Consider the following 11,584-nt stretch of genomic DNA (forward strand, 5'->3'; position numbering starts at 1 on the left):
TAAAGATTGGTTTCTAATGACGCTTTTTCACCACAGTCTGCTATAAGTATCGTGATTGGTAAAAATCATGTACGTAGCCAAAGGCAGCCAATCATATTACAGCAATGGATACCGTCCTCATAAACTTTTAGACAAATGTTTTGGGCGCAATAATGCTATTCTGAGCGTGTTAAGCAGGCAATCGCCACAAGTATGTAAATTGTGGAACGTATTGGACGTATCGTGGTAGCTGGCGACCTGTGACTAATATTCTTTATGCAGTTTGTTTCACATTAAACTTCGAATTCGTGTCGGAGAATGAAGATCGAGGCGACGAAAGCCGAGATGTCACTTGACTTACATAACATGATCGCACGAAAATATGGAAATAGTAACTTAGATGTACGTTTGACAACTTTTAGGAAAAATGTAGATTTTATTCATTAATTTATTCAAATTTAATTATTTCCTTGAAACATCGATACTTGTTCTTTGACAATCTGCAAGTGGACCCGTTGCCAATCATTTGGAAAGACATCCGCCCAATCCCCACCCACCACCACCACCCATATTACCTGAATATCCACATACATCTTTTTCCTCACCATTCAAATTTAGGGGGTATACGGGCGGTAGTCTTACCTGCGGTGTTGAATGGATTAAAATTGAACAAAGAAATCTTTGTCGGTATACCGCTACATCATAAATGTATCGCGATACGTAATTGTTACAATGTCGTATTGCGGTTTACCGGTAATACCGTGCAGCCCTACTTCCCATATTAGGAAACGGTTACGCCGGAGGATATACCACACATATTCTGGATCCTACCGTATCGAATTATCAGTTCCAAGTTGGATCCGTTAAAACATTTTATTATCTCGTATGCGTTATTATATCAGAGCCCCGTGCAGATCCGGATAGAACAACTGACATTCAACAACCCATGCTTGTCGTAGTAGTTATGCACTGAGTGATTTATATAATATAATATATCATCATACGTTATACTCATAAAATCGACAACATCTTTCCCACGGCCATAAGGAATATCTGCTAAAAGCTTTGAAACTGTAACTACATCACGAGTATGTGTTTATCATGAAAATAATGATGACAAAATAGTGACGAGAAAAGTGAATACATATTTGGCCCCATATCATTTCACCTTATTTCCACCCGTGAAGATCCGGGTTAAATTTTATCTTCAGTAACCCATGCTTGTCGTAAGAGGCGACTAACGGGATCGGGTTGCCAGTCTCGCTGACTTAGTTGGCAGAAGTCATCGTAACCCAGTTGCGTAGAGCGATGCTCATGCTGTTGATCACTGATTCAGACTCGATCATTTACAGCTGGAATATTGCTGCGTGTGGTGTTAAACAACAAACCAACAAATATTATACTAGAGGTTCGTGTACTTCATGACCAGCAATGTTGGTTCATGAAGTGGATGTGGACTATCCATAGAACTTGGTTTTCCTTCATCTTTACAACTTCTAAAATGCCTCTCAAAGAATGTTGTTCCATTCAAAGGTAAATGGATAATTCATTTAACTCTAGGGCTGTAACGATGCATCGAACTATTGATGGATTGCAATTGTTGAGTCTCCGATAGCAATTGATCGATGGTAGAAACGAAAAAGTACCGAATCGGATGCATATGTGACTATCGATTGTTTAGTAATTGACTTCCGTTGAAAATGCGCTGCGCAAAATACAGGATGTTTGGGTGCAGACTTGCAGCTTTATTGAGTTAATGTTTTACCTGTTTACTTGATCTTGGTTTCAAGTTTCTTGTCAGTTATTAAAAGAGACTGAAACTACTTCAACTTGTTTTTATTTCATATAAACTATACATTCATTTGGGAAATGACTTCAAATGCGACAAAGGAGAAAAAAACTATTGCAAAAAACTATTGCAATAGTTGGTCGCAATAGACTATTCGCTATTGCAAGAGTATGTTGTAACGGACTATCGCTATCGCAATAGTATGTTGCCCCCTCAATAGTCACAGGGTATGATCTCATACAGTGCAAACCGGATATAGTGCGCCGTACGTTCGTGCTTTGGTTGATAGAAATGTCGTCTGAACAGGTATGCTCGATCAAAAAAAAGTTGATTTAAAGGCAAAGTAAAGTATAATTTCACATGCAGATAGGCTGCTTTACAACATTAGATAACTTGGATATAACATTTACATTAATTATTAGCGAGATATCTGTATGTTAATGAAAACACAATTGTTTTCACCTCTTGCGCATCGAGCCAAATTCGACCAGCTCGTGCACTTTCGCTTTTACTCACATATACCATCATGTTAGCCTACAGAGCTACCAGTATTATATTCGTAATGGATTGTACAATGTTTGTGTGAATTTTCATATTCCAAAGTTGTTTAGTTATGACGTTATCTATGAGATCACTCGCAACAATGCAGTATCACTGTACTGGATTATAGCCGAAACCGTTTGTTTCTCTGTGCGGAATATAGCGCGTATCTGAAAAACGTCCTGACTGAGAGCTTATTTAAAGGTGGGCTTTATTGTCATTTTGGACACATTCAACGTATGTATATATAGTTCTAGTATATCTTCGAAGTATGTTATCGCGAACCGTGAAGGAATACATGAGATTGCTTATAAATTCGAAGAATGTATTTACTGCAATTTTACAGAATCTTAGTCATCTCTTCATAGATTGTTGTCTCAGACACATGTCAACAAACGCAATATTGGATAATTCTAACTTTGGTGAACATCGTTATTACATTGTAACTATAGGTTTATATAATCAATGATATATTGACCGAGTTTATAGTTCTTGCATACACTTGTCATTATGATGTGATACAAATGTGTTTGTTTTCGTCATTATTCATAACGAAAACAATATAAATTTTGCAATATAAAGTGTGATGTGTTTCATTTTGAAACAAGAAGCCTGAGTTTATCTATGCCGTGTAGGAGGTTTTCGATGGCACAGCTTATCTGGTACATGAGAGAACTGATTACGAAAGCATATTTGGTCTGTCTCCAATCACCATTTACAGCTTTCAGAAATTTGTCAAGTGCAAGAGGTTTTCCAACTTTGAGTTCTCACGTGACCACTGCAAATCCTAATGACACCATTAATCAACGACTAGAACTACTCTTTTGTTCGTCTGAACATTCGGTAACCTGTTTTAAACCACCGAATTTCTAATCAATTAACAAATTCTTCACAACTTTCCAAAATACCAGTTTCGTGTGATAGTTTCCGACGAGAGTCAGATGTTCCTCAAACCCCCATAAATCAACATCCCTTAACTTTCCACCCGTACAGGCATTGAGTTTGATTATATTAATACACATTTTGTAAATGTTAACTTGTTCTGGGTCAGTTTTAGCATTCATGTCCAGCATTTGCATAACGCAAGCAGGTACAAGTTGGTTGTCTTTTAGAGGACCTTTCATTTTGCCCAGAACAGTCCTATCAGGAACTACGAAGTTTATTTTGGAATCATTTGGAACATGCACACCTCTAGGGACTTTTCCCTCTGTCACTGTGCCTGACATGAATTTAAAATTTTTCCCTTTGAACAAATTTAGCCCAATCCTCCAAAAACATTTTGGAACCTCGCTGCATCTCATCAGTACGGGTGTGAAGCCCATTTCAGGTGTCCCCCGCTGTGATATTGCTGATATATTGCTAAAGGCGGAGTAAAATCATATAATCACTCGCTCACTCATCAGTACAGTGTTATCGAGTGAATAGGAAACAGCATGAACGCAGTACTATCCAAGGGAAATGAATTAGAAGCAACCAATCGTTTGAAGTTAAGAAACATATCATCATTCCCGACTTCCTATAAGGTAGTTAGACAAGCTGGAGCCATTCTATCATTCCTTTCATAGAACCTCGATCAAAACTTTCACATGCAGGAATAACAATTGTCGGTGAGATCTGAGTGCCATCTGCATGCGATGAAAATGTTTCTGTATTCCAATCTAGTTTCTCTGTTAAAGGTAACATGCAACTTAAAACACAACTTTGCAGATTCTGATACCTTTCGGTATGGACTTACCGAAACAAATCATCAAGAATGCAAATTCAACTTATAAAGTTGAAAAATAACGCCATGACAAAAACCGCGCGAAATCGGATTCACTAATTTTCCCCAAGCGCTTGGGGGAATTCAAGTGGTTTCAACAGCTGGGCTGCGCTCATAGCACGTGCGCAGTGAAATAGGTTCGCGCAGCTTGGAAGCGTGTTGTCCGGTGAATTCTCGGTGAAGGCTTTGGTGTGAGCTATTTTTCTAATGTTTTGTTGATATTTCACAGGCGCGAGCTTTTTATATGTTATGACAGTAGATTAACTGTTTATATAATTTCATTTGTCTATTTCACCAAACGTTCTTCTTACCGAGTCACTTTCTCAGTTCGATACTTACAAGCAATGTCATTATTTAGCGTTGACAGAATTTCTAACTGTGATATAGATATGTCGTTGTCACAGACAAAACTCAATGTCTTTGTTTTATTGACACCTTTGTGTCTGCCTGCCTGTCTGCTAATGACCATATTCAATACACAACTGGGATCACTGACCACATGCAATTTGAACTTAACACCAATCAGGCTATACACCATAAACAAAGGTGTCAGCCCGATCTGTCGACAAATGAAAAATAGGATGTTGCTAACCGTCGACAAAACAAAAAACCCGGAGTGTCGACATCGCGTGGTCAACATACCGTGACAGTGTTAATTTGTGAAAGAGAATGTTTGCTTAGTGGTTTGCAAGTGGCTATGGCGGCTACAGCTATGCTCGTATCATGAGTAAATGAATTAAGTTGATTAAAGAGAATGTCTTTTTAACAATTTGCAAGAGAATTAAGGTTGCAAAAACAGACTATTATTTTACGTTATGCGAGTGGAAGGATTACTATTTTGGAGTTTAACATGCAACAACACCCGGTAAGAAACAGAGAGCTTACAAATTATTTTGTGATATTGGGAGTTGCTGTTGTAAACATATAGCATTTGGGTATATATTATAGATCATGAATATTTGGTTACCACTGTCAGAATGGCAAATGCTATAGTGCGGGTTACATTGATTGACAACATTCATAGAGGTCAGAATCTTTACCACAATGGATCCAAGTACAGAGTCAACAGACGCAGAGCTCAGAAAACATACTGAAGATGTACAGATGCAACGCACCACTAGGTGAAAAGGCGACACAGCTGATGGATTACGTTACTACCACCTGGGTAGAAGGTCCATGGACACTGCCAACTTGGAATCATTTTGAAAATGATGGACACAGAACTAACAATAATTTGGAAGGTTGGCACAACAAAATCAACAAGTATGCCATGAAGACACATCCGAATGTATTTGAGGTTGTGCGAATGGTACAAAAAGAACAGTCATCTACTGAAGTAAAAATTCAGCAGATCCAAGGACAGCAGAGAGAGATCCCTTCCGTAGACGTCGCTACCGAATCATCGACGCTAGGATTCGATCCTTGAAGGCCGACCTTCTTGCCGACAGACTTACTGACTTGCATTACACAGACCATGTGTCAGAGTTGCTTCATCTTGGCTGAACATTCAGATTACTTTAGTGCAGATAGAAAGGAGTTTTGGCAAGAAGAAATAACTGGACTCATCTTTTATATATTTATTACTTATACACCTGCAGAAATCACTTATTAATATAAAACACACACACAAATATATTGTGTGAGCTTTATGAAATATATATACAAATATGTTATATTGTGTGACATATGATACATGCATGATACATGCATGTTGTTATATTGACTGAATAAATATATTGTCTACTATATATATCACACTCTGTTTTAATTGGTTTGTTAATTTCGAGAACACTGGGAGTGAAGTCACTCATGTAGAACATCACCTCCCTTTTCCCGGACTGCCGACAAGTAATTTGGACGGATTATTTCTTGTTGTCGACAGTTCGGGCATAAACCATAAACAAAATGCATTGATTTATGGTCCGAGTTCGGTCTCTGTCACATTATGTAATTACACAGACAGGCAGGTGTGATACTTGTACACATGACATGTTATGATGTCTGTTGATTGCAAAATGTTATACACAAAAAAATGAGCATATATTTACAAAACCCAACATCTCTATACATACACACACAATGAGCCGTGAAGGCATCTGCAAATGAACCAGCCGTTACACTTGAGTGCACACTCACCCGCTCTGACTGGGTTCGGTATCCCGGCTGCTTCGTTTCTTGGGAAGTAAACCCAAGTACACAATATTGCACTTTTGATTTGCGATTGTACGCTTATAATTTTGTTTATATGTTTTCTCATAACCAGCAATATATATTATATGTCATGAATAAGTGATAATTGTGTTTTAATTATGTTTGATTTTTTGGTTGCATGTGACCTTTAAATCATTCATTGACAAGGCTTGCCTCTGGCCAAACATATCCTCCTTCATATCACATTTAGACTTTTTCTTAAGGGTACTTAATACTTCATTGTTTGAATGCTTGGTGATTTCTGTTTTGTTGTCATTACAAGGTACAATGCACTTTCCTACAGATTTTAATACTTCTGATATGATTTGGAATTGTTTTGTTTCTAGATAAGGGTTGTGTCGTCATGATATTCGAATTTGCATTTTAATTCACTGGATGGGTGACTGATAATACAGTGGTCAATAATTTGATAATGTTGAAAGAATGTGTCCGAAAATCACAAAAATAGCAAACAGAAGTGTTGTCGGTATGTATTGAATTCAGCAGTACCTTAAGAAAACGAAGGAAAATATTAAATTATGAACTTCAATTACTTAGAAATGATTATAGTTTATAAGAGTAAGAAGAAGTATTTTGCTTATTTTAGTACTTGAACTATACTCACAGTAATCAAAACCAGAAAAAAAGGAGCCCGTGACAACATTTCTATCAACCAAAGCCCGAACGTACAGCGCACTATATCCGGTTTGCACTGTATGAGATCATACACTGTGATAGTCATCCCTATTAAATTCATCTGCTATAATGCACCAGGGACAACGTTCTATCGTTAAACTCACCCTTCTACACGATCTCATCTAACGGAGGCCTTCCAACGTCACCCTCGGGCCTACCGTCGTGATTGATTGAGCTTCTGTCAAATGTATATAATCATAAACAAGGGGCACGCCATTTGCCGAGCTGGTTCATCCGAGATAATGAAAACACCAATCGTTGAGACTGTCACTCTTTGAGAAGAGGAGGAATTCTGAGTAGGACCCGCCACCTTCAGTAGCCTCATCCAAAGACTTATCTGGTATGTATACACTTAAAATTGATCATACAACGTATGTTTAATAGAAGCATAACATTCGATATTTGAAACGAATATTTTAGTGTGATTGAAAAGTTCGTTCGCTACGAGGATAGATCGATTTCCCACTCTGGGACTAAGTTGCTGGGTAACAGAAAGTAATGCATTTGACCAAAAATTTACAAACGTTGTCGAAACGTCGTTGGCCGGAACAAGGTTGCAAACTTGACGACTGAAAAATAATACGCTTGTCTAATACATCATAAATAAACGGGAATTCTTTGTATCATTCCTCCCCCGCCATATAGCTGGAATATTGGTGAGTGCGGCGTAAAACTAAACTCACTTGTATAATTTCGTTTCAGCCTCTATCAAACAAGGGCGTATACTTTCTTTTGTCCTTCAGTTTATGTTAAATATGTTAGCATAATGACAGTATAGAATGGTGGTGCAAAGTAGTGCTGAGAGTAGCTGCTCTTTCTTCGCTGCGCCCTACGTACCTTATGCATTAAAGACGCATCTTGTTTATTCAGGCTGTGTGAATATAAGCCCTATTACTACAGACCCGTGGAGGTCCGAGTTCAATCACTGGATTGTCTGGCCCAGACCCTAATATTTACTATAAGTTTAATAATTTTAGTTCATTTTAGTTCATTTTAGCATAATATACTCATGCCAATATGGTTGTCACCCCTTCAATTTTTTTAATTGAGAGGGGTGTGGGGTGTGCCGAGTGCGGGGTGAAAACCATTATAAGCATGAGTATATTACTTGAAATTCCCTGAGTGCAACGCTGAGTGCGTTGAACAATAATCAAACAAAATTTGATATTGCATCGTTTAGCCTTGTATTTTATATTTTAAATATGTTTCAGATAAATGTAAAAATCAGTGTAATATCAAGTTCTGCTTCTTGACTGCAGTTCGATCCCGTGAGGAATCCAGTTCTCATTGACCTGTGCAGATCCGGGTAAGAACTGATCTTCAGTAACCCATGCTTGTCGTAAGAGGCGACTAACGGGATCGGGTGGTCAGGCTCGCTGACTTGGTTGACATATGTCATCCTATCATCCTAGATCGCTGCTCATGCTGTTGATCACTGGATTGTCTGATCCAGATTTGATGATTTACATTGCCATATAGCTGTAAAACTGGCTCACTCACTCACTCACTCACTCCATCCAGTTCACATCAATCGCTAGCAACCTATGCTTTACACAAGAGGGGTGGTGGGGTAGCCTAATGGTTAAAGCGCTCGCTCGTCACGCCGAAGACCCGGGTTCGATTCCCCACATGGGTACAATGTGTGACGCCCATTTCTGGTGTCTCCCGCCGTAATATTGTTGGAATATTGCTAAAATTAAACCTCACTCACTCACTTCACATAAGAACGACCTAACTGATCAGGTCTGTGTTTGTGGCGCGCCATCAATCTCCCACGGCGCGGGTCGTTGCTCTTAATGACATAAAACAGGATTGCCCTGTCTGTATATCCGGAATATTACTTATTGTCGTATAAAACTAGAACCATAAATTCTGAAAATAGAGATCAGAGGAATCAGTATTACCATTAAATTGTTTTGACGCCAAACAGATTTGACCCTCAAAACCGTGACATCTTTTCCTCCGTCGATGACAGTAATAGTCAGAATTAATTAGGGCTGCGCAATAAAACCAGTTTACCGGTATTTACCGTTTTTAACATGAAATATTGCGATACGCTTATGACAACAAATTCAGGAAACTTGTAACACTCAAGTCTTCGGATATTTCCGTTTTTCACACCGAAGCCATCTTCGGTTTGAAGTTGTGTTCTTAAGTTTGTTCCCAATGTTCTGGATCTGAATGTTTTAAATATTTACTCATTAATGACCTGTGATCTCTGACATGTCCTGACCAGGTCAAGGTGCTGTCTAAAATCTCAGGGCGTTTTTGGAGAGTGGAAAAACTAGTTCAAACTAGTAACCACTGTGTTGATTGTTCTCTTCCTTGTTTCATTTGTGCCAAATATTATTTATTTTGTCATGATTAAAAGTTTTTATTTCGGCTTTTCAAGCATAGTGATTTGTTGTGTTTTTGCTATATAAATCAAGCATGAACTCGATTATAAGTAGTTTTTTTGACAAAAATAATGCTTGCAATATATTGCAATACATATCGCAATATATACTTTCGCATCGCAATATACATGTATTGCAATATGGAAATTCTCTGCAATACCCACCCCTAGAGTTAATATGTGTTTTATCATATTTGTTTACATTTGTTTACTCCGGTTTATGTTTCCCCAAATGGCAATCAGTTAATAGTGATTATTCATAATACTGAGTGTCCATAGGCGTATAGTATACAGTTGTATTACAGTAATTTGGGTGTAATATATTTGAAATTATTACGAAACATTTTTTGGATTTCTTAGCTTCACAGTATTTAATATGAACATTGTCATCATTTATTTATTTGCTTTAATTAGTAAACATTGTTTTATTTGAATTTATCCAAATTAACTTTGTGTACTATGGTAATAGATGTGAGAGTTTTGGGTTTTGTGAATTCAGCACTCAACGGACAATTTAGTAACAGGTGTTATTCAGTGTTTAAATAATATTAGCACATTTTGTGTTCGATAAATATCCCATATATCTTCCCGTCTCGATACGGATGTGTGGTACATCTGAAGCTTGCTAGTGCTCTTTGAAATGTTTTAGGGGGGCTTTGGAGTAGCCTAGTGGTTCAAGCGTTCGCTCGTCAGGCCGAAGACCCGGGTTCAATTCCCCACATGGGTACAATGTATTAAGCCTATTTCTGGTGTACCCCGCTGGAATATTGATAAAAGCGGCGTAAAGCCATACTCACTCACTCATTCACTCACTGAAATGTTTTAGTGTTACAGTATGTATACTGTTCTCTACAGAAATTGCTTTAAAGAGGGAATAAATTGTTAATATTTTTGAATAATAAGGTTGAAATAGTCTTGAATACATTCTTCCAATTTCTGAGTACTAGTACGTATGGAATAATTTATGTACATTTTTCGTGGCATTCGTGTACAAAAAATCTGTTTTCTACAATATTAATTCCTGATAATCTGTATGTATTGTTGCGTCATTTTTTCCCTTTCTTACCTGCAAACTACTGGTCCAACCACCACACCTGGCTGTTCTGAATTGTAAATACATGTACCTGCAAGAACAACAGAAACATGCTATCACATGTTCAAATTAACCGAAATAGGCAAATAGCATTTATTAAATAATAATAATAATAAATCAGTTTTATAGTGCCTAGCATCCATATGTCTAGTTGCTCGCCGGTGCTGATTATTATTACCCCGGATAACCCAAGCTGCCTAGATGTTAATAGGACATGACATATCTCACCGGGTACCCATTTTCTGCTGGCCGCACAGTGGCATTTTTGAACAAACTCACATGCAGTGTGATGTCACTTGTATCAGTGTATGTAGTTCCATCTGCCAATTGAAATACACAGTAAATATCCTAAAGCTGTAATTTTTCCTTTCTACAGTATGTTAAAAATGTGATTATTAAAATACAAACAGAAACACATGTGTTCGCTGAGTTTCTAAAACCTTAAGTGATTCCAAATGAAAATGGAAATGCATATTCCAGAATGGTTCAATGTTTAAATTATGGGAGTTGATTTTGAATTATTGATTGACCTTCCAGTGATGCAAGTGTTACAACGTATAACTGATAATATTGAATCATTGATGATAAAATATACTCAGCAAAAAAATCCCCGCAAAAGTAGAAGGATATATCGTACGAGTTTGATTACGGTGATTCACAATAAATATCAAATACGAATTTATAGTGCGAAGGTCGATGCTCATGATGTTGATCACTGGATTGTCTGGTCCAGACTCGATTATTTACAGACCGCCGTCATATATCTGGAATATGCTGAGTGCGGCGTAAAACAAGAAACGAAACAAAAATTGTAAAAGTTATAGTGTCAGTGAAAACGTACAGATGAATTTCACTTTAAACAAAAAAGTAAATCAAATAAAGTGAAATTAAGATTGCGAATCCTCATAATTTTACCTCTAAATCTCAGAATTTTATTCAACTTAGGATAAAAGTTGTTTAACAAACGATCATAGTTTCAGATCGCTATTATTGGTTTGTATTTCAATGGGGTAAGCGCAGTAGTTGAAACAAATGCACGTGCGATACGTGATGAGCGTTAACTTAGACCATCCCTGCTTGTTCTCGGTGTTTCATTTGATGTGCATACCCCCTTGTAATAATAACTAATGATAGCGATGT

At 37.5% G+C, this 11,584-nt stretch overlaps 1 long non-coding RNA gene across 1 annotated transcript; it reads left to right on the forward strand.

Annotated features, from left to right (window-relative positions):
• Window positions 1-331: 331 nt before the first annotated feature.
• On the forward strand, window positions 332-8,248 carry LOC124278472. Its single transcript, XR_006899101.1, has 3 exons — window positions 332-466; window positions 3,246-3,251; window positions 8,238-8,248. It is a non-coding gene; the product is annotated as an uncharacterized LOC124278472 (long non-coding RNA).
• Window positions 8,249-11,584: the final 3,336 nt, after the last annotated feature.

The sequence above is a fragment of the Haliotis rubra genome, unplaced genomic scaffold (assembly GCF_003918875.1).
Source record: "Haliotis rubra isolate DU_JTF1 unplaced genomic scaffold, ASM391887v1 Scf238, whole genome shotgun sequence".
NCBI lineage: Eukaryota > Metazoa > Mollusca > Gastropoda > Lepetellida > Haliotidae > Haliotis > Haliotis rubra.